Consider the following 25,899-nt stretch of genomic DNA (forward strand, 5'->3'; position numbering starts at 1 on the left):
GAGCGACACAGAAGTCCTGAGGGTTTAGGGAGTTCCCGTTGTGGTGCAGTGGAAACGAATCTGACTGGGAACCATGAGGATGCAGGTTCGATCCCTGGCCTCGCTCAGTGGGTTAAGGATCCGGCATTGCCATCGAGCTGTAGTGAAGTTCGCAGATGTGGCTCAGTTCTGGCATTGCTGTGCCTGTGGCGAAGGCCAGCAGCAACAGCTCTGATTCCACCCCTCGCCTGGGAAATGAGGGTGTGGCCCTAAAAAGACAAAAGCAAAAAAAAAAAAAAAAAGTCCCAAGGGTTTGAATACACTAACTGGCTCATGTGTTCATTTGACACATTCTTGTATTGACCAGGCAGTGTTCTAGGCATGAGGATACAGTCCTGAACAAAACAGGCAAGCGACAACAGGCAGAGCATCATTAGTGAGGAGGAGACAGACTACGTGGAAGTTAGCAGACAAGCGGAACATCGGGACGTCACATAAAAGGACTGAGGTACAGAGCAGGTAAGGGGCTGGGGGCCTGGAAAGCCCTCTGAGAAACAGAGCAGGGAAAGGGGCGGGGGTCCGGGAAGACCTCTCGGAGGTGATGCTATCTGAGTAGAGTCCCCACACACAGGAGGAGCGAGTGTGCAAACTAACACGACATTGGAACCCTTTGTTATAGAGGTTTTTAGTTTGTGTGTGTGTGTTTGTTTTTAATGGCTGCACTGGTGGCATATGGAAGTTCTTGGGCCAGGGAATGAATCCAAGTTGACACGGCAGCTGTGGCAACGCCGGATCCTTTAACCTGCTGCCCCGCAATGGAATCTACATCTCCACAGCCACTGAGGCTGCTGCAGTCAGATTCTTAACCCATGGCACCACAGCAGGAACTCCTGGTCATAGAGCTTCTTGCACGACGCCTGCTTCACAGACGCACTTGGAGAGACGCTGGCACGGAGACAGCTGAGGCATGAAGCTGGCACCTGCACACTCACAGGACTGCGGTGGGCAGTTAGGATGGAGGCTGAGAATCTCCTGAAAGCAAAGGAAGGCCTGGCACAGAGAAGACCTCCCCCCACTTCCAAATGCATATTGGAAAATGGGGGTGACTTGGCGGGGGAGGGGAAGGTCTCTGCTGGACCTCTGGATTTGTAAATCCCGGCACACCCCCTGGGCTGCCTGGATTCCTGCCCCGTGCTGCTGGATCCACGATGCTGGCTGGCCAGTACACTGAGCCCAAGATTAGACGAGATGGCCCCTGCAGGCGTGGGCAGCGGCTGTGGCTCCCACCATCCAGAAAGCAGAGTAGAAAAACAGGCATCTTTCCTAGGATGCTGCGTCGTCAAGGACATGTATGTGTTTTTCAAGTGTATCTGGATGACGAGGGTCAGTGTTCCCATTTCTGGGGCTCTTGACCCAAGGCTTCCTTCCATTTATACCCCAGAACCAGAAACAAGATCTGGGGCCCACACCGAGCTCACTCTCTACTCACGGAAAGTCCACACCCAGAGAGAGAGAGAGAGAGAGAAATAGAGAGACAGACTCATACTCTGTCCCAGGAGCCCCAGGGAGCTGCACTGAGCATGAAGGCCGCCGGCGTCCCCGCGATGTCCTTTCCTGTCTAGAGAAGGCTGTCTGGACTTTCTCACAGCTCAGGCCGTGTAAGGCACATTATGCATTCAGGTCCTGCGGCAGGAAGCCTTCCAGCAGCAGCCCCTGCTGCCTGGCTCTGGCAGAAATGCCCTTCTCTCAGGAGCAGAAGCTGCTCCGGGTGAGCTGGGCTCCAGGTCTGTCCCGGAGGCTCAGAGAGGCCACACTGGGGTGGCAGGTGGTGATGCCACTCCCCTTCCACGTGCCCTCGGCAGCGAGGGATCAGTGCAGAGACGGATAGGATGGGAACCTTCCCACGGGCTGCTCTCTTTTCTGAGCCTTGGCTTCCCAGCAGCGGAGAGAGGGCCCAGGATCAAGCGCGTGCATGGTTCCTCTGCTCAGATGCTCTCCTGGCCCCTTGTCGCCCCATCACCCACCATTTTTTTTGTCTCAGCTCAGTGTCATTCCATCTCGACTGGATCTGAGCCTACCGTGCTGGGTTCTTGTGGCACGTCCTGCCTCTTTATGAGCACCTGAGAGGGCTTCGAACCCCAGGCCTGCCGCGGATTGAACAAATCCCATCACCGCCCCAGGCCTCCGTTGCTAAAGAAAGGGGGTTAACAAGATGCTTTCTATGGTTCCTTCCAGTCCCAACACCCTGATATTTCCCTTCCCAAGAGCCCTGAGCATGGCATTTACCCAGGCAGAGGTCCTGACCTTGGGGTCTAACCTTGGGAAAATCCCCTTCCCTCTCTTTCATTTACTTAGCTATAAAATGACAGGTCAAACTGCAAGGCTAGTTTCTAAACTTTTTTTTTTGCTACATCCATGGCACATAGAAGTTCCCAGGTCAGGGATTTAACCCATGCCACAGCGGTGACAACACTGGATCCTTAACCCACTGCACAACCAGGGAACTCTGGTTTCCAAACTCTTTAAGGCATGGAATCCATTTTTTTTTTTTTTAATGGAATTTTAAAACAGGTGAAAGTGGAGCTGCTTTGACTGGAGTAGGAAGAAGGGTCCGCAAGGCCCTTTCTGTTTTGGCCTCTGAGGCATCGCTCCCAGCAGGACTCCTGAAGCACAGTTCTAAAACTGCTCCCTTGGGTGGTCATTCCAAATTCAACCCAGACTCGAGTTCCGATGTCCACCCACTCGCACCTCACGTCTACTCAGTGCCTCCATTCTGTGGGGTCCAGAGATGTTCTTTGGAGAAGCATCCAAAAGATACAGAAGTTTGCCTGCTCCTCCTTAATTTTTTGTTTTTTTACATGCTTAATTTCTTTCTTCTTTTTTTGGCTTTTTATGGCCACAGCTGCAGCCTATGGAAGTTCCCAGGCTAGGGGCCAAATCAGAGCTGCAGCTGCTGGCCTATGCCACAGCCACAGCAACTCCAGATCCAAGCTGCTTCTGCAGCCTACACTACAGCTCACAGCAACACAGGATCCTTAACCCATTGAGCGAGGCTAGGGATCGAACTCACATCCTCATGGATACTAGTCGGGTTCATTTCCACTGAGCCATAACGGGAACTCCCTACATGCTTAATTTCAAATGTTGCCCCATAGAACACAAGAAGTGAGAATTTTAAAGGTAGGAGAGAACAAAGCCATCAATTAATCCATTTCCATATCATTGCTATGGACACAAAAGGCACAAGCGTTGAAACAAAGGACACAAGTGACCGTGGGCAGCTCTGTCTGCTCAGAGACGAGGCACCAATGCCCACCGAGGTGGGGTGCCTGCCCCCAACACACTCCCGAGCATCATGGGACCCAGCAGAGCTCCTCTCATTCCTACCAAGGAGGGAGGGGCAGCCCATCAGGAGACCTGCTGGTCCCCAGGAGCACCCGAAGAGCCAGAGACACAAAAGAGGGCCCCACAGAGCCGGCCGGCCCCTCCTCCAGAACTCAGAACTTGCTCAAACACCTCCCACCCATCGCCATCACCCAGGTGTGAATGACTGGGTGGTTTTCTACAGCCAGGGCTGCACACTCCTTTGTTTCTTTATTTTCCAACACCTTCTGAATTCATCACCCTCCTCGTGATGAGCAGAACGTGCTGAGGTTTGCAGAGAAAGAGCACGTGCCCTGCATCCTCAGTGTCAGAGAGACACAAGAGCCCACCGAGAAATCCTCTGTAGGAAGGCTCACTGTGGGCTGTGTGGGCATCTGGTAGGTTTGGATTTGGAGACTAGAATGGCTAACTTTTAAGGTTTGGATTTGGAGGCCAGAATGGCTAACCTTTAAGAATCAGAGAGAAACCTTTTGTATTTTGAAGCAGCCGACTTTTTTTTTTGGCTGCACCAGTGACATATGGAAGTTCCCAGGCCAGAGATCGAATCCGAGCCACAGCTGTTGCAACGCTGGAGCCTTAACCCACTGTGCCACAGCAGGAACTCCAAGGCAGCTGATTTTTTATTATTGTTTTTGCAAAGGCTCTAAAGCTTCTCTAAAATCATCTCCTAGAGTCAGAGGTTCTCTGAGTCTTCCCCCAGTGCTTACAAAGATGCATGAAATCAGTAGTCATTCTGCCACCTCGATTGCGTCCTACTCTCAGCCCCACCGTCTGGCTGGTGACGATTCTCTTTATCAATCCCAAGGCAGCAGCTGAACCCCGTGCAGGATCTGGCATCTCCCCCCACCCCACGCCCCGCCCCCTTGTCCTGTTCAGTCCCCTTGAATGTAATTGTCAGCCCTTCAGTGACAGACACAGCAAGTTGCAAAGGGAGGGAGGCGGTGCTATTTATAATGCAGTGGAGTTCACCCTCAGAACACAGCCATTTTTTTCCAGGCCACCTGCCAGAGCCCACATTCCCCAGGCTCCATATATGGGCCTCCCCACAGGCCCCCACAGCCAGAGCCTCACCTCTGAGGGGACTAAGGCAGCCAGGCGAGTCAGGAAGGTAAGGCTGGATCAGCTTCTCCAGGGCCTGCAAGGAGGCCAAAGCCAACCAGGCAGCCTGGCCTCCCCCTTTGGGGTGATCTGAGACGGGGGCAGGGGGAAGAGTCCGGAACTTGGGTACCAGCCTGACAGAGCCTGGAGAGCAGCTGGCTTCCCCCCAGGGCTTGAATAAGAATGGGGAGGAAAAAAATGTATTCTTGCTATAAAACATTAGGTCACCCCAGAGTTTTGCCAAGTGGTTTTCAATTGTTTCCACTGCGATGTGACTGAGGTCCATGGCAGCCTTGCCAGCCCCCGAAGGGCTCCGAAAGCTGGATTTATGGACGACCTTGGATAGGAGATGGGAGGAGAAGTCTGGGGAGGGCGAGCAGGCTAAGGCAAGGGAGTGAGCTTCTGCCAAGCAGATATTTTTTGCGCACGCTCAGCTTTGATTAGCATATATTAAGGACCCAGAAGAGAAAGGTGTCTGGCTTTTCCTGGGCATTGGGACACAGACAACCAACTGCCTTCTGGAAGCCAAGCACGGAGGCAAGAGGAAGGGCCTGATGGGGTGAGTTGTCATTCCCGGCTCTTCTCATCTCTGTCCTTTCTGTGATGCCCGTGGGATCAGACTGGGGCCACAAATGGGTCCCCGGGAGGGGGTGCCCTATGGAGCAGGAGTCCTGGAAACCCTCCTCCAAGTTCATGTGGGCAATTGCACTTCAATGTCTTGGGAAATGTCCCCAAACCGCCTCAAGAATTGTCTGCAGTGGACACAGGTATCAAATCAAGTTCAAGTCCTTCCTCTAAACAGCCCTCAGGGTCATCTGTCTATCTCGTCCTTAGGATGGAGAGCATCTGGTATTATGATGAACGGTTATCATTGATATTAACAGTTTGGCTTTATTGATGCCAACCTCTTAACATACAGCATCTCATTCAATCCTCATAATGACCCTGAGTGAGGGCTGCTCTTCTGTCGGTGAGGAAACTGGGGAGCAGAGAGGTTCTGGGGTAGGCCTACAGAAGCTGGGTGCTGAATGAGTCTGTTCAGCTTCTCACTCCCAGCCGCTACACTTTAAACCAGTTCCCATCACTCAGGCCTGCCGTCTTCTTTGTTACATTTGATCCCTGCAGGTGGAGGCCACGTCTTAAACACCTGGCCTCTTCTTCTCTTCTCCGAGCATCCGGAACAAATCAGACCCACAGAAAATCTTCACTCATGTCCCTCAGCCAAGGCACCCTTTACCTGCGAGCTCTTTTCAGCCTGGGACGGATTCCTGAGTCTTTCGATTCCTTGGGCTCTGTAACCCTCCCTGAGAGGCCACAATCCCTTATCTGTGGAGGTCCCAGTCGTCCCCACTGTTACCCATTTGCTTGCGACAAACATGGGGCTGGCACTTCGGCAGGGGAAAAGCAGCAGCAGGAGTTGATCAATTCCTAAGCAACGGAAGATCCTGTTTTCATGCAAACGTCCCCGGCATTAAAACAAAAACAAATTCTTCCCAGGGCGCGTCCTGGATGCCAAGTCTTCTTGCAAGACGCATTTTGAAGCAGGGTTTTGCGCCTGCGTGGGAGACTAACGGGGGCTGGGAGGAGAGCTGCATGCCAACGGCGACTCTATAGGCTCTCATTTAAAACTCACAGCCACCCCCTGAGCTAGCCACAGCCGGATCCCGATTTGACAGACGAGGAAACTGGCAGAGGGAAATGAGGAAACATGTCCAGGGTCAATCAGCTGGCAAGTGGCAGCCAGGGGATGTGACCAGATCTGACCGGAGCTGTTTTGTTTTGGACACAGGCACAATGCGACTGTATTCACCTTACAGAGACCAGGGGGTGACCATGAACATTTCAAGATGACTAGAGGTGAAATCTTTTTCTCCTTAGTGTGCTTTTCTCATCACATAAATAAAAAACTGTACTTTTCTCAACAAAGAGAAAGAAGGAATGAACCTGGGTACCACTTCTCTTCACACGATAATCCGGTCCTGGGTATGACTCTGGATGAAATGTTAGAACTGACTAAATGCTGTGGAGTCTGTGATGCCTACAAAATGCTCAGAAGCATCCCTGATGACTTGGCTGTGGCCACCTTCTCAGCTCTCTTGCCTCTGAGGCCAGTAGCAGATAAAGGGAGGGTGACAGAAAGAGATGTAACAAACAAATGCAGGGCCCTTAGGTGGAAAGGCAACAAATGCCCTTGAGTTCTGAAGAGGTGGGGATCACTGAGGGCTTCCTGGAGGAGGAATTTATTCCATAGCAACTCGGAGGCTTTATAACAGACAGCTGTGGCCTGGTCCTGCAGGAGCTGGATGCCCACCAACTCTGGCATTACTGGAACACTTCCAGGGACACTGGGCTGGCCCAGTGGTTATGGACAGTGCCCACGGGCCATCTAGCCTCCAGCTGGCTCCAGAAGCTTTGTTCTTCAGGATCATGGGGTTCAAAGACAACATGCATTGATGGGGTAAGGGCAGACCACAAGAGTCACTTTTGGCAAATGACCAGGCCTATAGCACTTTTGTGCTGCAAGATCATCAGGTACTGTCCCCTTCCTGCTGATTCCTTGCTCACGGCTGACGGTCCAGCCAAGACTCCAGCTCGAACCTATTTCCTCTTGCCTCTGAAACCCTCCGTGCAGCCCCCTTTCTCACACTGAGGCAGTGGCTGCACTACGTGCTCAGAAGCACCCAGCGATCCTGGGATTGGGAGATACAGAGAGCATACCTCCTGGAGGCAGCCTTCTCAAGGTAACCAGCAAGCGAATCCAGGGCAGGGAGGAGCTTCCTCCTGGTTCATCTCCCTTCCTAGTGCTACTGCTACTACAGCAACTGGGACTGAGCAGGCAAAGGTCTGGTGCTGGGAATGGTGAGTAGGCAAGTCTGGCAGGAGAAAAGGGCCCATAAAGGGACTTTGTGGTAGTTAAAAGTGACAGGAACCAGCTGAGTGGAAAGAGCATGGACTTTGTGTACAAAAGACCTGGGCTGGCATCCAACACTGACGCCGTGTCAGGGGTGGAGAGTGCTCCCCAGTATTCACCGTCTCCTTTTCCTCCCTGGGCAGCAGCTGGACTACATTTCCCAGGCTTCTTTGTGGTGACAAGTGGTCATGTGACAGCTTTTTGGCCAATGGAATTTGAAAAGAAATGATGTGAGCTCTGGGCCCTAAAAACCTCCCACTTGTGGTTCTGTCTTTTCTCTATCCACCAACTGAATGGAAAGTGCTCCCAAGACTAGAGAGAGACAGAACCACAAGAGGGAGGAGCCTGGGTCCATGAATCACTGTGTGGAACACCGCGTGCCAGACATACACTCTGAATTGTGGTCTGAGCAGGAAATAGCCTTCTAGGGTGTGAAGCTATTAAAATTTGGTGATTGATAAAGCTGTTAGTTCAACCGGACTAGTATAATGTTTTACTTGCCACGTGACTTTGGATGACTTTCTTAACCTTCCAAAGCTTAGATCTCCTCATCTGTAAAATGAGAATTAAAAACAAAACCTTCCTGAGAATGACTGGGCTAGCATTTGTAAAGTTCCTCCAACCAAGCCTGCTTCATGATTTTTGTGAGCCCTAGGCTTTTGCCTTTGTGGGTCCCTTCCTGCATTTAAAACGAACAAATAAACAACCTCAAAAATTAGGTTGTAAGATTACACTGGCATAAAGACAAATATATCCCAGGCTGGATTAATCATTATGTTTATCATATTTATTATTTTAATAACTTATTTTATATTCATAATTATTATATGCATGTATTTCTTCTAATTTTAAAAGAAATTTAAATGAAACATATTCTAGGGCCCTAAAACTATAGTGGGTCCCCAGCACCATCCCTATCGTATCTAAGGAAGAAATGGATCTTTCTTACTGCATGATGCCTGGCCTGTGATGCATGGAATAAATAACTACCATGGATATTTTAAAAAAATAATAGGAAGATGGAGACATGAAATAGCCACAAATGGTTACGTAGCCCCTTTCACACCTCATTTCCTCCAACGCTCACATCCACCGTATGAGATGGTTCCATCTATATTTTCCAAAGCAAGGGTCCAGGAGATTAAGCGTCATGCTCAAGAGGGGTAAGAACCTCTACAGCTCGGCGCTTTCTGCCTGCTTCCTCATGCCAGGCACAATGCTAGACGCCTGTCCCACTGCATCGCTTTTAAGTTTCACGACCCTGTGATGACATGGGGCTTCTTTCTTATCCCCATTTTACAACTGAAAGAAGAAATCAATGCTGAGGACAAGTGGCTGAGCTGAGAACGGAAACCACTGCTGGTGCCAAGACTAAGGCTTGCCCCATCACCTCACCTTTCCATCTCCCAAGAGCTGTGTCCTGAGCACTGATAACTGGCAGTATCTGTGGGGGGTGTCGGCCACCCCAGCACCTCCTTTCACAGAGCAGAGAGGGACTGGTTCAGGGCTGACGTCCAAACACATCATGCCAGATTACACTCGGGCTTTCTCATTCTCTACCCAAATGTTCTCCTTCAAAGGTCTAATTATAGTGACTTCTATTTTCTTGTAAATAATCACATCTGTCATAACTGATTTCACTGATCCAAGGCTTCAAGTTGGCAGTCTTGGAGGCCTGAGCCAATGTGTCAATTATGCCAAGCGGGCTGTAAGTGAAAGTTTCACGAAATGGAAGAGAGAGGAAAAAAATTCGCTGCAGGCATATATATAGATCGTGGGGACCAAGACGTGCTTTTTCACAATAACAATATCAACACAAACTCCCAAAGGCGGCCAGTGGAGTCAATGAGTGAAACTGACACAGCCGGCCAGATCCCAGAGAAGGAAAATCATCTTTTTAGTGGAGACTCGGTCTTAGAAACCGGTTTTACTAATATCCTTTGCACCTAAAGTGACGACGCCTGCCCACCCCCCCCGCCCCCCCCGGAACGTGCCATAGCTCTTTGTGCTTGTTTTCAAGAGGGAAGACAGAATACAGGGATCCCTCCCATGAAAGGGTCCCGTATCTGAAGGGCTGTGTGTTTTGAGTGCAGCTGCTCAGCCAGCATAGCATCTGGACTTGGCGACCCGTCTCTCTCCACCTACCTTATCAGTACTGTGACTAAGCAAGTCATTTCACTTTCCTCAATTCGTCTCAGCTTCCTCACCTATAAAATGAGGACAACCTACAACTCCCACGGGGCTGAATGATACAATGACCGTGTGTGGCAGCCTCTGGCAAGTGTTCACACGGCACAAATGCGAATCACCATCACGATGATGCATAGATCAGCGTGTATGGAGTCCTGCTTTCAATCCGGGGGGGTGGTTTTTTTCCCTCCTCAAAAAATCCTAAGTAGAAAGAGTCGTGTTTTAAGTCAGAGAGGGGATGGGAGAAGGGATGATGGGATCTACGTGGGACTTTTTTCATAGGGAGATGTTTGAAAATCATCTTGCCAATTAAACTCCACAAGTCCCTGTGTCTGACGGGAAGTTCCAAGAAAAGAGTGTTTTCTAGGTAAGAACAGGGAGAAATGAAAGGCAGCTCTCATCTGCTTCCTCAGGTGCTTCGAGGGAAGGGACACATGCTTCTGGTGACTCAAATCCTGCAGCAGGTCTAACCTCCTTTGGGTCTGGCCAACCCATGGAGCAGAGGCGCTAAGAGCACAGACTTTGAGCTTTGAGTCCAGCTCAATGCTCCACTCATGGGACGGATTTGGGCCCGTTATCTCACCTTTGTGTGCTTCAATTTCCTCACCTATAAAATGAGGACCATACACTACCTACCCCTGAGGGTGGTGGTGAGGAATAAAGGAATGAACACATCAGTGGCTGATAAGAGGACCAGGAACACAGGACGCAATCAGTACCTGTCAGTGGGCATATTCCAGCATGACCGCATCCAGCATTTATTAACCTGTGTGTTTAACAAGTGAGTCCTCTTTCAGATTTTCCACCTCCACCTTCTTCCTAAGAAGGAAATTCTGAGTACCGTCTATAAGACGGTTGAACCACTACGTTGTACATGTGAAACTAATATTATACTGAGGATCAACTAGGCTTCAATAAAAAGAAGGAGATTCTGCAGTCCACACAGAGAAAATCTGGCAGCAAAGCACAACGCTAAGAGCGCCGCGATCTACAAGGGAATCTTCAGGAGGGGCCCCGAGGTAGCCTCCTTCAAAGGAATTCCTTTCTGGAGCAGAGACGTGGAGAAAGCTTGGGACTGAAAATCAAGAGATCTCCAGTAAGAGCCGTTTTCCCACTCTGTGGCCTTGACCAAGTCACTCCTCTCTGGGTATAAATGTTCTCAGCGGTAAAATAAATAGGGCTTTTGGCTGTGCATCTCAGTTTATTCTTCTATAAAAAGGGATAATGGGAAGATCTATCATATGGGTGCTATGAGGTACGACCCAAATAATGCATCGCGTACTAAAACTGGCGACCATGGCCCACAGGCTCTAGACCACCTGGCTTCTGTCCCTCCTGGCCCATCACTGTCCCTCTCACCTGTTCTGCGGCACCCTCGGGTCTCCTAGTTTTCCTTGGCCCCTCAGCATTCCTGCCTTAGGGTCTTTGCCCTGGCTTTGTCTCTCTGCCTAGAACCCTCTTTCCCCAAAGAGCCCCTTAGCTCACTCCCCTACTTCCTTCAAGGCTTGAATGATTATCTTTTTTCCATAGCAAGTATCACTGTCTAGCAGAGTACCTAATTTCCTTATTTATCATGATTATTGCTTATTGTCTTAGTCTCTCCCGAGACCAAGAATGTAATTTCCACAAGGGCAGGAATCGCTGTTTCGTTTCCCAAGAGCCTGGAAGACCACCTGGCACATAAGAAGTAAGCAATAAAGATTTGAGGATTCGAGGAGTGAATGAATGGAGAACGCTCTGCACACTAGCAAGGGCGATTTCTAGCAGCGTTCCTAAATGGGAAGGGTAATTCTTCCCCCTCACATGTCTTCCTTCCCTGGGGAAGCATCCTCAGTTACCTAGATACCTGGACCTGTTTTCACACCGCCCCCCCCCCCCACCCCGTGCCTCCCCTCTGCCCCTGGAAGTGGAGTAGAGCACCTGTTGGCAGGTGACGGTCCCTGGTCTATTTCTTGACTTGGTGAAGTTAATCCGCAAGCATCAGAGATGCAGCCTCTTTGCCTGTTCTGTCTCCTCCTGCTCAGTGAGTGGCAATGGCCTGGAGCACGTCTCTTTGCAGACTGGGAGTTCCCTTACTGAACCCTTTTGGCATGGAGGGCAGGGCAGGGAGTGTTAGAAAAACTTCTAACCAGTAACGTATTCTAATCACACTGTCTGACCCTGTGCCTCTCTCCATCAATCCGGAACCTGGCCTCTCCATCAATCCAGTAACAGGGGTCTGCCGTTTATGGACCCCTAAAACTCCAATGCCAAAACTCCCCATTTTATCAAGTGAAGCCCTGTGTTTCCTGGTTCCAGACTGTCTACAATCCTGGCCACTCTCCTAGACATATTACTTTGTGAATGTCCACTCTACATGCAACCCTGCAAACTGAGCACGATTCTACAATGAGGTCTGTGATGGGGGAAAAGGGCTGTTACTGGCTCACCCACTCTGGACGCCACTCTGCTATCGAGGCTATTACATCTCTACAACCCTCCTCCGGCTGCCGGTCCCTCCTGGACCTGACGTCCGTGGACCCTCCCTACCCGGGATCTACGATGCCTCAGGGGTCCATCCCCTGCTCTTGTGGGACTTGACTCTGTTCTGCAAGTTGCTAGCCTGGGCTCCTTTTCTTGTCCACTGAGATCTTCCAGGACACGGTCTCTATCACCCGGCATGGTCCCTATCTCTCCTGGCTTCATGTCATCTCTGACCACAGCAAGAAGATAGTGACTGCTGCCTGAATGCGTGCAAGGTCTCAGGCCCTGGGCCCAACATTCTCTCTACCTTGTCCGTTTTAATCCTCAAAACAAGCCAACAAGGCAGGTGGTACTACCTCCCATTTTACAGATGAGGAAACTGAGGTTTTACAGGGAAAAGGTCTTTATGTATCATTGTAGCTTGTAGCAACGTAAGTTCCAAAGCCTAGACTGGGTGGCTTCTAGGGATGGCATTTAGGTCTTCATTTAAGCCACAGATAAAGGTGTGAACAGAACGGGGGTGAGTCCAGACACCCCAGGAACTTAGCCCATAGGCTTTCACTGAAACAGCACCCCTGCCTCCCTTCCTCAAGCATCCAGGCAATAGTGATGGCGAGTCATCAGGATACACAGACAGTACCAGCGTGCATTTATTAAGCTCTTACTGTTTGCCAGGAATTGTGCCCAGTGCTGATTTACATGATCTCTTAAAATGCTTTAAAATATTCTTAGCAAAGGAATGCACTGATCATGGTCAAGAGCTCAAATACGACAAAGCTTTATAATGAAAGCCACCAGCTTAAAATAAAACCTATCCAGTCCTCGCCAAACAGACGAACACTCCCCAAAGGCAACCCTTTCTGTTTTCTAGTTCTTTCGGTGGTGACTTCTCTAAGTATAGGATTTCTCTTAACTTTCAGAAAAACTGGATGGTGTCGAAAGAATGACCACCTCTCTCTACAGATGATGAAAGGTCTCAGGCCACACAGCTGGAAAAGAATGGAGCCAGGATTCAAAGTCACCTCTGCCGCGCTCCAGGGCCTGCTCTTAAGCTTTGGGCCCTGCGGCTGACATGTTTGGCACCAAAGGATGTGGCTCGGGTCACATGGGCCCAGGATGGCTTCTGAGGTCACTCGTCTAAGATCCCTGGCAGCGGACATAACTAATGACAGCAAGGGATTATACAGGCCTGAGCGTTCTCTCCCTGGGGAGGTCTGTTTCTCAACTCTTCTTTCTGGCCCCTTTGGGTCTGTGCTCCTCCAGCCACGTCAGACACCTGTGCCCTATCTGTGAGGATACAACAGCCGGAGGCTGAGTTTCTGGGGCCCTGATATTTCTCTCCAAGAACCTCGCATCTTTCTGTGTCTTATCCTAGAAGATGCCAGGAAGGGCACTGGTCACCATCTCTGTTAGGAGGTTGCAAGAAAGACCAGTGCCCTTTTCAGATTCAGGTTTTATGAAGAGATGGTTTGCTTGAGAAAGCACATGTGCAACATAAGAGGCAGCATTGACTCTATTTGTTGATGATACAGCTACTGGTTTACACCAGCCCAGACGGGTCAGGTACGGGTACTCCGTCACTAGCTCTGGTAACCTGGCAAGGTACTCGCCTCTCTGTAACGGATTCTTCCAATGTCAACCTAAAGGAGGGTGGTGAGAATTATGGATTATGCGTGAGGAATCACAGAGGTTGGCAGATGAGAGCTTTGAACTTTCCGGATCAGAACCAGGGCTCCAGACATGCTATTATTACTTATCAGTACTGTTGTTGTTGCCTGGCACCCTGCAGTTTACTCAAGGTGTCTCCCTGTGTCTAAGTCATGGCAGAAATTATCGTGTCTCTTAAAAGCGCTAAAGGTATAATCACTGGCCCCATTTTCCAGATGAGTAAGTAAATGAAAAAAAAAAAAGGTAAGTGATCTTTGACAGGATGGTTCAGTCAGGAGCGGTCATGAGGACTCATCTGAATTCTCCTGCTAACAAGACCAGGTGCCTTTGGACAAATCACTGTTTGAGCCTCGTTTGTAAAAATGAGAGGGCTGAAGCCAGGGCCTCAGCTCCACTCTCTCTCCAAGAGACGATAAGCACTGCAGTTGAAAGAAGGTCTCCCGGAGTTGCCGTTGTGGTGCAGCAGAAACGCATCTGACTGGGAACCATGAAGACGCAGGTTCGATCCCTGGCCTCCTTCACTGGGTTAAGGATCCAGCGTTGCCATGAGCTGTGGTGTAGGTCGCAGACACAGCTCGGATCCTGCGTTGCTGTGGCTGTGGTGTAGGCTGGCAGCTGTAGCTCCGATTGGACCCCTAGCCTGGGAACCTCCATATGCCATGGGTGCACCCCTAAAAAGCAAAAAAAAAAAAAAACAACAAAAATAGAAAGGACTCCCACCTGGGTGACCTTGGGCAAATTATTTGGTCTCCCTGTGCCTCAGTTTCCTCATCTGCAAAGTGGGGCTAATAACAGAACCCATCCTAGAAGGTTGTTAGCGGAATTGAATGAGCAAGCTGTGTAACGTCTCAGGTACAAGGCCTGGCCTGGGAAAAGGCAGAGCGATCATCAGCTCTTATTCCTGAGCCTTAGATGGCCAGCCCAGCCTGCTGTACCCTGTCAGCCCTACGCCCTGTGTGTCAGCACTAAGACCTCGCTCCTGTCCACGGGGTGCCCATGGGGTAGGGCATCGCCTGTGGTTTCCAGGTTGGGCGGTCTCAGGAGAGAGTGTTAAACTCTCAACCTAAATTCAAAGGCCCCTTCCGAGTGCCTAACGTTTCAATCCAAATGGAAACATCCTATTTTTCTATTTCGCCCTATAACATTGATAGCAGCGGTTTGCTTTCCTTCCTACACAGTCTGGAAATCCTGAATAAATGTCAAAAAGAATTCACTGAGTCAACAAGCATGTGATAGCATTAAAACTCTCAGGAGTGAAACGTTTCCTACGCTACCAGAAGCGTAAAGGGAGACTATTTGCAATTACACCACTCAATAAATCTACTATTTAGGGCCCAACTGACGTAGCGATCCCATGTAGTCAATAGGACAGTGGTTCATTCAGTCCACTGGAAAATATCTGAGCCCGACGGGAGCCGGGCCTGGTCCCATGCTTTGATGATCCAACGACAAGGACGATGTCAATAACAGTAGCAGCAGCAACAGCTGCTCCCACTTAATTGCCTGTTGTGTAGGATCGCCTCCCTTTGCCCGGCAGAGCCACTCTCTGCCCTTCTCCACTGCGCTCTGCCACCCTTGACGACGGTCTCTGCCGGTGTCCTCACCCTCTGGCACGAGATTAGAGGGTCAAAGGAGAGTGAGGGCCCACCCCCACTGTGGGATCTCGAAAAAGGGAATCTGTGCCTCCACTTTCCCATCTGCCAAATGGGTTAAACAGTAATACCCGCCCCCCCATATATGTGGCTCAGATGCATTCATGGGTTTAGAACAGTGCTGGCCATCGTAGCACCCGGTACATGTTAGTTCTTACTCCTTCTTACCTCCCCGGATGGCCGCTCTGATCCGGCCACCCCTCCAGCCTCCCTCTTCAGGCCCAGGGGAGACAGAACCTTCAGCTGTTACTAGCCCGAGGCCTCTCCATCTCTTGAAGATTCTGCTTAACCATGTCAGCAGTCCATTCATTAGCTCCGGGTACCCACCCCGCCTAACCTGCTGGGACTCTAACTCAGACACCTGTACATACTGTGTTCTAGGCAGTTTTCAAGAATTGCCTCTAAAACTTACAACACTCCTCCTCCTCAACCCCGCAGTGAGGGAAGGATTATCGTGCCCATTTCTAAAGATAGGAAAACTGAGGTTTACCATCCCACTCAAACCCCAAGAAGTAGGAAGTTGTTAAGCTGAGTTTCAACTTCAGGCCTGGCTTTCATACCCAGGCCTGGCTTAAATGCCCAGTGAAAATGACACCCCCTCCCCTCGACGTCCCCAGAGCTTACAGGCAAGAGGTGGTGACAATCTGGGGGGATGACAATTCCTAGAGGGTTAGCACAGCGAACCTGACAAAGCCAAGGGCACCTGGGACTGGTGTCTGCGTCGGAGGAGGCGAGAGGAGCCTGACTCATAGCAGAGGGGGAGCTGTTCTGGAGGAAGAGGGATGGCAGGTGCAAAGGTCCAGCGGGAGGAGAGGCAGGGAGAAGGAGCTTTATCAGGAGCTGCAAAAGCAGTTCCAGAATCCTGGAGCAGAGAACTCGAGGGGGAGGTAATGAAAGAGAGGGCGCTGGGGCCTGGAGACGAAGCATCAAGAACGCCCAGCTGAGTGGGGACTCGGATATTTTGCTGCAGATGTTTGGACAGGGCGCACTCTGGTCATCCGTCATGGATGTGCAGCTCCGCCAGCACAGAATGTCTATTTCAAACCTAGCATGGAGCTCTGGGTCCAACGGGCGCTCGATAAGGAGATGGGAAGCTGGAAAAGAGTGGAGAGCTGCTGCTTTGGGTCTGAGCAGATGCTGCCAGGGCCCGCCACGTCCCCCTGCCCATCCCGATCCAGGCTCCAGGGCACCGAGGCCTCACTGTTAACTGCTAGTGGTGGAAGTGGGGCTGTGTGCACAAGAGAATTCAGGATCCTGCGTTCTAGCCTCAGCTCTGGATGCAGCATCGTATGCTGGAAAGGCAGAGCTGGGTTTGAATCCAGGCTGGGCCACATATAGGCTGGGGACCCCTATGGGAAGTTATGAGGTACCTCAGTTTACCCAGCTGGGAAATGGGAGCCACACCTGCTGTGCAGGATTGTGATCATATTCAAGTGTGAAAATGTTAAGTGGCCTGAGAGAAACTGGGCTCCTTTCTAGTTTCCTTTTTTCCCTTTGTTTTTAGGAACTGCTTATTCTATGTTCTAACTGCTGCCCACTTATCTCCAGTCTAATAACCATCTCATAATACGGGGAACCCTGTGTCTTTGCATATTTTTTCCCTCCCAGCGGACTAGAGGTGCCTAAAAGATGGGGGTCGAATTTGCATCTCCGGTACTCAGCATCACACCTGGCACAGAGCAAGCACTCAATGAATGTTTGTCGAATGAACAATAAAAATGAAAGAATTTCTACTAAAAATACATAGGAGTTCCCGCTGTAGCACAGTGGGTTGAGAACCTGACTGCAATAGCTCTGTGTTGCTGCAGAGGCTGGGATTTGATCCCCAGCCTGATGCAGTGAGTTAAAGGATCCAGTGTTACTGTTGCTGCAGTGTTGGTTGCAGCTGTGGCTCAGATTTAATCCCTGGCCAGGGAACTTCCATACGCCACAGGTATGGCCATAAAAAAAACAAAGAATATATATATATATATATGTATAACTGGGTCACTATGCTGTACAGCAGAAATTGACAGAACATTGTAAATCAACTGTAATAAAAAATAAAAACAAAAAACCAAACATCTACCAGTGATGATGGGTTTTCTGAGCATTTGTTCTTTCATGCACTCTCAGTGCTGAGTGCCACTATGGGGCAGCAGCTATTCTATATACTGACAACACGACTGAGGCCAGGGCAGTCACTTTCCTCCCTCAGAGGGCAGCTCACCCTGCAGGTGTGTGGAGGTGGGGAGAGCAGTGATCCTTCAGCCAGGCTGCCCAGCAGAAGAACCTGGGAAGGTCTAAATGAGTAGCCATCCTCCAGAGATCCTAAATGAATCATTTGGGGGTGGGGCTGGGCATTGGGATTGCTTAAAAAAAAAAAAAAAAAAGCTTCTCAGATGAATATAACGTGGATCAAGTTGAAACAAAAAGTAAAATCATTCCAGAGAGTGAAGAGGGCCGTGAAGAAAAGAAAACAGAGCATGTGATTTAGCCCGTGGTTCTCCCCCACCCACTCCCCGCCCCACCCCAGGAGCCTTTTGGCAACCCCTGGAGAAGTTTCTGGGTGTCACAAGCAGAGGGAAGGCGCTGCTGGCATCTGGTGGGTGGAGCCCAGGAGGCTGCCACACACCCCATCGCCCACCGGACACCCTCCACGACAGTGTCAATGCTGGCGAGAGGGAGGAAGCTCCGTCTGCCAGGGAAGACCTCCCGGAGGAGGTGATGGAAGAGCCGAGACTGAGCTCCAGCACAAGTCCCTGGAGGAAGCGACGTGGAGCGCTGGTGTGAGGTGGGCCCAGAGCCACTGTCACAGCCTCGCACAGAAAGATGCCAGATGGTCAAACCGCCAAGTCTGCCTCACGCCACCTACTACCCTAAGAGCGCTGGCACCTCTCTGCTCCTGGTGTCATGTGGGGGGTGGTTTGCTGGGCTGGGTGGGGGAAGGGGGAGGGAAATCCGGTGGCTGTCGCTGGGCGGCTTTCAGTTTTCAGTCCCCGCAGCCCGGAGTCCCCACCCCCTTCCCAGGCTCAGAACCGGAAGGGGGGAGAAGGTGCTAATCCGGGCTGACCGCTCAGAACCACCCCCCCCCCCCACCGCTGTGGGCTCACGCCCTCCTCTTCTCCTAAAGCATCTCCCGCTGCCACCCCCTGGTCCCCAACAGCGGCTAACTGCCGGGAAGGGAGATTTCTTTGGAGATATCCTTCCAGCCTCTGGCAGCCCTGGGAGAAGTGATTTCCCAAGAGAAGCAGGGATCCACAGAGCCTTGGATAAACACGGCATTCCAGAGCCCAGGGCCAGGAGGGATGTGGGCGCCCCCCCAGCAAGACGGCCCATTAACTTTTCCAGCCGGCGCTGGGCCCTGAGAACCTGCAGCCCCACCCCCTCCACCCCCGCCAGTCACCCCTTCTTTCTCTTTCCCTTTCTCGCTTCTTCCCTGTAAATCAGTCCCAGGCCCACTGCCTTGGGAGCTGCAGAAAGCCGCCTGCTTGCTCAACACCACGTGGGCTCTCCAAGGAAACGTCATCCCAGTTCCGTGGGCAACCTCGCTGGAGAGGCGAGTTCTTTTGTACAAGGCTTCCAGAAAGATCTGAGTCAACAGGCTCCCCCGAGACAGCCAGGGTGGCAGCAGGCCTCTGACAGGCAGCCCAACCTGCAGGAGCCCTGCCAGCCTGGTGCGGGCTGAGTAAACCCCAGAGATGGACTATTGGGAGGAAAAGTGACGCAGAGGGCGGTGGGGGGGGGAGGAAGAGACACTAAGGGGACAAGTGGGGACACTGAGGCCAGAGAGGGGCTGAATGACCCCCTCAGAGTCAGGAGGCAGTGGGTGGCTGAGTTGGAGGAGCCCAGGCCTCCTGACCCCCGCCTGTGTGTGTGGAATTTCTTTCAGGACATGTGCTTGTTCCAGAAGAGTGGAAGAGATCCAGGTGGCCGACTCATCCGCACAGAAGGAGACGGCCCAGAACCGGCAGCCATCTTCCATCTTCCCTCAAATGTGCGCCTTCCCAGCACCGAGCGCTTTGGCTCGGAATTTCTCGCCTGAGCTGAAAACACCCCCCTGGGTTCCCAGAGTCCCCAGAGAGAGGCCCTGTGTCAAAATCCTGCTCTTGAGGACAGGTGTCAGACCCAGCTTCTGAGAAACTCCACTTCACAAGAAGGGGCGTTATGGGAAATTTGCAGGAATACATTTTTAGTAAATAAACAAATTTTCTAAAAATGATAATTTGCCCAATCTGCTCGGAGAGTTTTGTTACAGATACCCAGAACGAGATAGGTAATTTGCAATAAACAAACCCTCTCTGCACACCCAGGAGTAGGAATTTTTCCACGGGTTGTTATTTTCAACAAACACCACAACACACACATATAGTCTTTTCATTCACCGAAAGCCTTGATTTCCAGAGTTGGAGGTCTACAGGTGGAACTTACAAAACAAACCATCAGCCTTAATGTATATTTTCTGCTGTTAAAGTTGCATACAAATACCTACGCACCGGCAAACAAAAGAGTCAAAAATATTAAACTTTCGAGCTGTGCCGCCTCAGCTCTGTGTGCGCTCGCACCTGTCTACACATGATATAACTTCCAGTTGTAGGTTTTTGTTTTGTTTTTAAAAGTCTTCCAGGCAAGCCTCCCACATGGTTTTGAAAGCGGGGTGGGGGGGGGATGGGACATGTTCTTCTTTCTTGAGCTCCTGGAGTTTCATGCGATTTTCACCCCCTCTTCTTCCTTGGGAAGAAGACTCAACTCTAAAGTGACCACTAGTTATTCTCGCCATTGATGCAAGGCATTCACTATTAACCTGCATTTGGGGTTCCTGATAGCACAGGGTGCAAAGATGTTTCATCAGTTGCCAGAACAAATGAGGAGTGCCAAATCCCCAACAGCTTGCATCCCGGATAAGGGTCACTGTGGGTCCGTTGGTGCTGCCTGCCTCAGGAATTCCACAAATATTTGCTGAGCACAAGGGGTGGCCACAACAGCTTGGGGGCTCTACCATGCTGCCCAGAACCCAGACACTCCCCCCTTCCTCCCTCCCACTGTTTTTGCAGAAGCCAAGGGTTGCAGGCCCAGCACCACCTTCCTTTGTGGGTGCCCAGCAGAGCAGAAAAGCTCAGGGCCACCACGACCCTGGCTACCACTACTATGTGAACCCAGGACAGGGGCAGAGGGCAGGATGGGGCTGGGAGGAATGGGCATGTTGGTGATGGGTGTCTTCCGTCGTCGAGGTCACCTGAATGGCAAGACTGACGGACTCTCGCTGTACTAGATCAGCTAGGAAAAACCAAAAGCATTTTCTTTTTCTCAAAAGTAAATTCAAAGGCTGTTATTCGTGCAAAGCAAGGAGGTGAGCTGGTGGAAGGCAGGCCCTTTCCAAAAGCTTGGAAAGAAGATGACTACAGCCCAGGGTCCAGCAGAGTCATCTAGACTGGGAGCTTCTCACAATCAGAAAAAGCCTGGGCTCTGGCCGGCTCCCTGCTCGGATGACCAGCATCACTTCAACCCAGGCCTCTACTTCATGGAGAGAAGCAAGTCAATCAGCGTTTTCTGGGCACCAAACTCCACAATGCAGTTTAAACAAATGTGAAGTTCACCAAAATGGTATTTAATGGACTTATCCCCGGATTTCTGTTCCCCCCCCCCAGCATCTGCATCCCCCCTCCCACCAAAGTCTGAAATGATCAGCCTAGTCAGAGAACTTGGCCTGAAAGTCAAAGACTGAAAAACAGACAAGAAAAGAGTGAAGCACAAGCAAAAAGCACAGGGTCCCAGCCCCGTCCCCTTTGCGAGTAACGGGGTCGTGCGTGTGTCCACCTGTGGTGGACGGAGGAATGGCTGGGGCCTTCACTGTCCCCTTGAGCCTGGGAGCTGGGCTGGGGGCTGGGCTGGCGGGAAAGCTCACGGTCAAAGGCGTTAGGACCTCAGAGGGGTGAAGCACGCTTCCCTTCACATCCCCAAGTACAGGTGCAGAGGAGGGACGAGCACGATTTGCGTCACTGAGGCGCTTCGTTGTCCTGGAGCCTGCTTTCCTAGGGAAACCTTTGAAAGCAGCAGAGGGGGCCTTGGGCGGCTCACAACCTCGACAGAGCCTGGGTTTCCTCTCCCGTCAGACCTCAGAGGGTTGGATGGGGTGATCTCGGAGGCCGACTTTCATATTGGTGGGCGGTCTGTTTCCAGATAGGAACTATGTAGAGCTGAGAACCAACAAACGCTTGGCTGATGCATTACGGGGATCCATTGGTTGAAGAGGGTCCTTGTCTTCCGAGCAGAGCCCAGGGGCCACATGCAATGTTTTCAGCACCAGGATTCGAATACACAGCCATCCCTGGGCAGGATGCTGGGATTGAGGTTCTGAAGCTACTTTTCAAAGACTTTTTTAAAAACAAATCTAGACAGTCCCATAGAGGAAGAAGTCGAGATTGAAGCAGCACCTTGTATTCACCACTGTAGTGTCCTAGTATTTAGCCTGGTGCCCATCACATAGTAGGAACCGGCATATTTCTTACATGAATAAACGAAGCGTCCAGCACCCATGCCACTTGTGACACCCTCCTGGAATGCACAGGCACAGCTGAATCCACAAAAGGCTTTCACTACTCGCCCCAACAGCCCTGGTAGTTAATCCCCGGCCTTTTCTGCATCCCCCACACACTCCCAACCTCACAAATTCAGCGCTGCCTTTAGAATCAGCTAGACTTGCCTGAGAAGCCGAGCTCTGCCCCTTCCCGGCTGGCTGTGTTCCTTCACGTCTCTGAGCCTCGGTTTCCTCATCTATTACATGCAGATAATCAGGACTCTCTCGGGAAGAAAGGCACAGTTAAACTCTCAGAGGGGAGGTGCGTAGAATATATAAATATTTTTCTAATGGTCCTGTCTTATTTATTTATTTTTGGCTGCACTCATGGCATATGGAAGTTCCCAGGCCAGGGATCACACTTGAACCACAGGAGAGACAACCCTAAATCCTTAACCACTAGGCCACCAGGGAACTCCTGGAGAACGGAAATTAATCCACCAGTGCTGAGAATCTACCTGGCACAATGCATGCTCTCTTGTGGTAAATACCAGCCATTAAAGTGAATCCTGTGCTCAGTGTCATTTGTGCTTGGCAGTAATGAGGCCCTCATTAAATTTTCGTTTCTTCTATGCCAGGCTGGCTGCCCCGGGCAGAACCAAATTATACTGGCACTCTAGAAAATGGAAGAAAGGTAAACACGCTGCAAGAAAATTCACATTCATGTTCGGTGGCCTTTGGGATCAGCAGGACCACTTCCCCAGATGCCCTGGCGGGGAGACACTTGATTACTGCCCTTAGAGTCAAACGTGGCCAGACTAAGTGGTAGGGAGCCCCGTGCAGGCCTGGGCTGTGCCACTGGTGTCCTTCGCTCCCTGAGACTCAGCGAGGCTGAGAAGCAGCACAGCCACTCAGCCTGGGACTTTACTGGATAGAGACACATCCTCTTTGACAAACATTCACGTGCTCCCCATGCTTTTCAGGTCCCTTGCAATGAGGCAGGGCCGTGTGAGCCCAAGTGACATGTTTAAAGAGTATGTATGTGACCCTTTAATTTCTCTTCTCCAGCGACCTGAAAGCCAATTGTTTGACACGATGTGGCTAAAAAATTTAGGCTGTCTGGATCCCTAAGGCACAGCTGCCTTGAAGAGCTCAGTCTCTGAAGTGTACTTCATGCAGGTTAGAAATAATTTTTGCTTGGTTAAGTCACTAGGCTATTGGGCTTATTTGTCACTTCATCATAACTTAGCCTAACCTGACTTGTACATCTTATTCAGCGCCTGTCCAGAGGGTTCATGCGTGTTTGTCACAGAATGGCCAGTTATTCACTATTACTTAAAACATGCACACATGGAGTTCGCCCTGTGGCACAGCAGATTAAGGATCTGGCATTGTCTCTGCAACAGCTTGGGTTGCTGCTGTGATGCGGGTTTAATCCCTAGCCTGGTGCAGTGGGTTAAGTATCCGACATTGCCGTGGCTGTGATGTAGGTCGTAGCTGTGGCTCAGATTTGATCCCTGGCCCGGGAACTTACATATGCCCTGAATGTGGCCAAAAACAAAACAAAATAAAACCAAAAAACCCTCCCCAAAACAATAACAACAAAAATACACACATGACTGAAATCTCAACACCTGTTTTTCCTATTGTGTTAAGATGGGCCCAGTAAGATTGAGTTTTAGTAAACTGGCCGTCACTCTTGTGACAAGTATTTTCTTTTCTTCCCTCCCCAGAGGAAAAAAAAAATTGGTGACAAAACTGTATGAGGACAAATACCTTGAGAATGAGAAGCTGTACTGGTGCCAGGAAGCATCTTTCAAGGGAAGGAGAAAAGATGCCCCTGTTAGGCATTCTCGCCACGCAGCTCTCGTATGAGCAAAATAGCAAACTCTGAAAGGACATGCAGGGCCAGCATCTCTGGATCCTGTTCATTAAGGCACTTAACAGAGTCTTTCATAACCTTTAACTAACATGCCAGTGCTGTGATGTGGCAAGAACCTGGGCGCTGGTGTCACTCGGGCCTGGTTTTAAATCAAGTTCATTTCATAAAGCCTCAATTTTCTCATATGTAGAATGGGTATAAAGGTTTCTACCAAGTGGGTTGTTGGGGGAATAAAAGCAAAGCAAACAAGGTGGAGTATACAACACGCCAGGTTCAAGGGTTGGCACATGGCAACACTCAATCGGTCTGTCCTGTCCTACCACCTTTAGAGTTTGGTCTCAAGTTCAGACTCGGCCAAAAAACCCCCTTACTCTTGGAAGTGGTAGAAAGCTTCTCCAGTGCCACCTAGGGTACTGCTCTGGGTGCCACATGAGAAGGTGGCCACGGAGTTCCAGAAAGGAAACAAAGAAGGGGAGCCGGCTGCACACAGAGGCCAGATGTCTGTCCAGATGGGGCAGCGGGGCTGAGCCAGGGAGGCAGGCAGATTGGCAGAATTTGGCCAAGAGGTCCCAAAGCTGGGACAAAGGCAGCCTGGGAAGGAAGCGTCCCTGACCGCTTCCTGTGACGAAATGGTCCAGGGTCTGTCTCTCCAGACACTGTCAAGGACGAGCCACCAGGGGCAGCAGTGGGCAGCCAAGTCTATTTAACTACCCTCATGCTGGCCCAGAACACAGGCTCCCAAACAGGCTTTGGGCAAAGAATCATTCACTCCTGTATAGAGCCATCCAGTCACTCCAGAGAGGTTCGTTTTGAACCTGCTTGGTGGGCCAGCCCTGGGCTGGTGCTGGGAATCAGAAGACAGAGGAAATTTGGCCTTGGGGTGGAGGGGTGGGTCAGAGTTTTTCAGGGAGACAGATGTGCCAGCTGCTCAAAACCCACACGCTCAGATTTCTAAGGGGTTATTTCCACGGCACACTACATTCTCAGAAGAGACAGCAATAACCCTCCAGCAGGAATGAGTAGCTTTTGCTAAGTTTAGGGGATGAATCGTCCTGGGCGGAAGGACCTCCGGTTGGAAAAAGAAAAGAGAGAGAGGATGGCACAGCCAGGATTCAGAGGTCGGTCATGCACGGCTGAAGTGTGGCGCACATGGCAGAGGGGAAGTGCTTGTGGCAAAATAGGCCTGGTGGCTAGAGGCTGGCTCTCAAAGAGCCACCATCCAAGGTCAGGAATCTGGACTCGATCCTACAGGTTAGAAGGTACTAAGCAGCAGTCCTTGGAACAGACAGGAAAGCCCACGTGAAATTTTTTGATTTTGAGTCCCTTGAGACTGGATGTATGCTTTTTCTACTTTGACCCACTCCCAACACATCCCACCGACCCCTTTAACTTGTCTCTGCTCCCTGCAAAGCCCCTAAAAGTTTCATGATGACTTTATGATGACTCCTGGGCAATGCTGACCAGGGGGCTTTTAGGAGGTTAGTGAAACACAATCGGATTTGGTGTTTGAGAACCACATGTCAGTGGAGTGCAGGCAGGGAGAGAATGGTGACAGATGCCAAGACATGTTTTCCTTCCAATAAGACTTCCTCCTTCCCTCTGATTGAAAAAACCAGATGCAAAACCCCCCCCGAAAAACAACAACAACAACAAAAGCCCAACTTTGGAAGAGTTTCCATCCGCTTTTGGGTAGTCAGGCCAAGCATGACTCCCCCTCCTATTTCAACACACACAGATTCCTTTTTATTCAATTCTGTTCATCAATTAAACAGCTATTTATTGAGCAAGTCCTCAGCCAGGGCTAGGGGTTCAGGTGGTGGGGGCTGGGAGATGGGGTGCGGGAAGCCAAGTGGAAAGCCCGTCTGTCCAGCAAGTCTGAGGTCTTGTCATGGTCCTCACACACGGTGTGCCAGCAGGGGTGTGCCAGGCATGGTGTGTGTGCAGGGCTGGGGAGGGCACCAGCCAGATCTGAACGGCTTTGGTCCTGTGGTTGGGCCAGCAAGCCGCCTTCCTCTGGGGCAGGACCACTGAGCTCCAGTTGTTAAGAGAGATGTGTCTCCTTAGCCTTGCACAGAATCTATGTGGCTTCTGATCAAACCGAGCAAGAAGGCTCCCATCATCCCCATCATTTTTGCAACTGAAACAGACCTTCTCTATCCAGAAGCCTTGATGGGAT

General features: G+C 50.8%; 1 protein-coding gene and 1 long non-coding RNA gene across 3 annotated transcripts in view; one reads left to right on the plus strand and one right to left on the minus strand.

The window, feature by feature from the left end:
- ZHX2 (zinc fingers and homeoboxes 2) overlaps window positions 1–25,899 on the minus strand; it is a 177,944-nt gene that overhangs the window by 139,390 nt on the left and 12,655 nt on the right. The window lies entirely within an intron of this gene.
- On the plus strand, window positions 4,336–8,090 carry LOC125129063 (uncharacterized). Its single transcript, XR_007135405.1, has 2 exons — window positions 4,336–4,471; window positions 5,587–8,090. It is a non-coding gene; the product is annotated as an uncharacterized LOC125129063 (long non-coding RNA).

This window comes from Phacochoerus africanus, chromosome 6, assembly GCF_016906955.1.
Source record: "Phacochoerus africanus isolate WHEZ1 chromosome 6, ROS_Pafr_v1, whole genome shotgun sequence".
In the NCBI taxonomy this organism is placed as follows: Eukaryota; Metazoa; Chordata; class Mammalia; order Artiodactyla; family Suidae; genus Phacochoerus; species Phacochoerus africanus.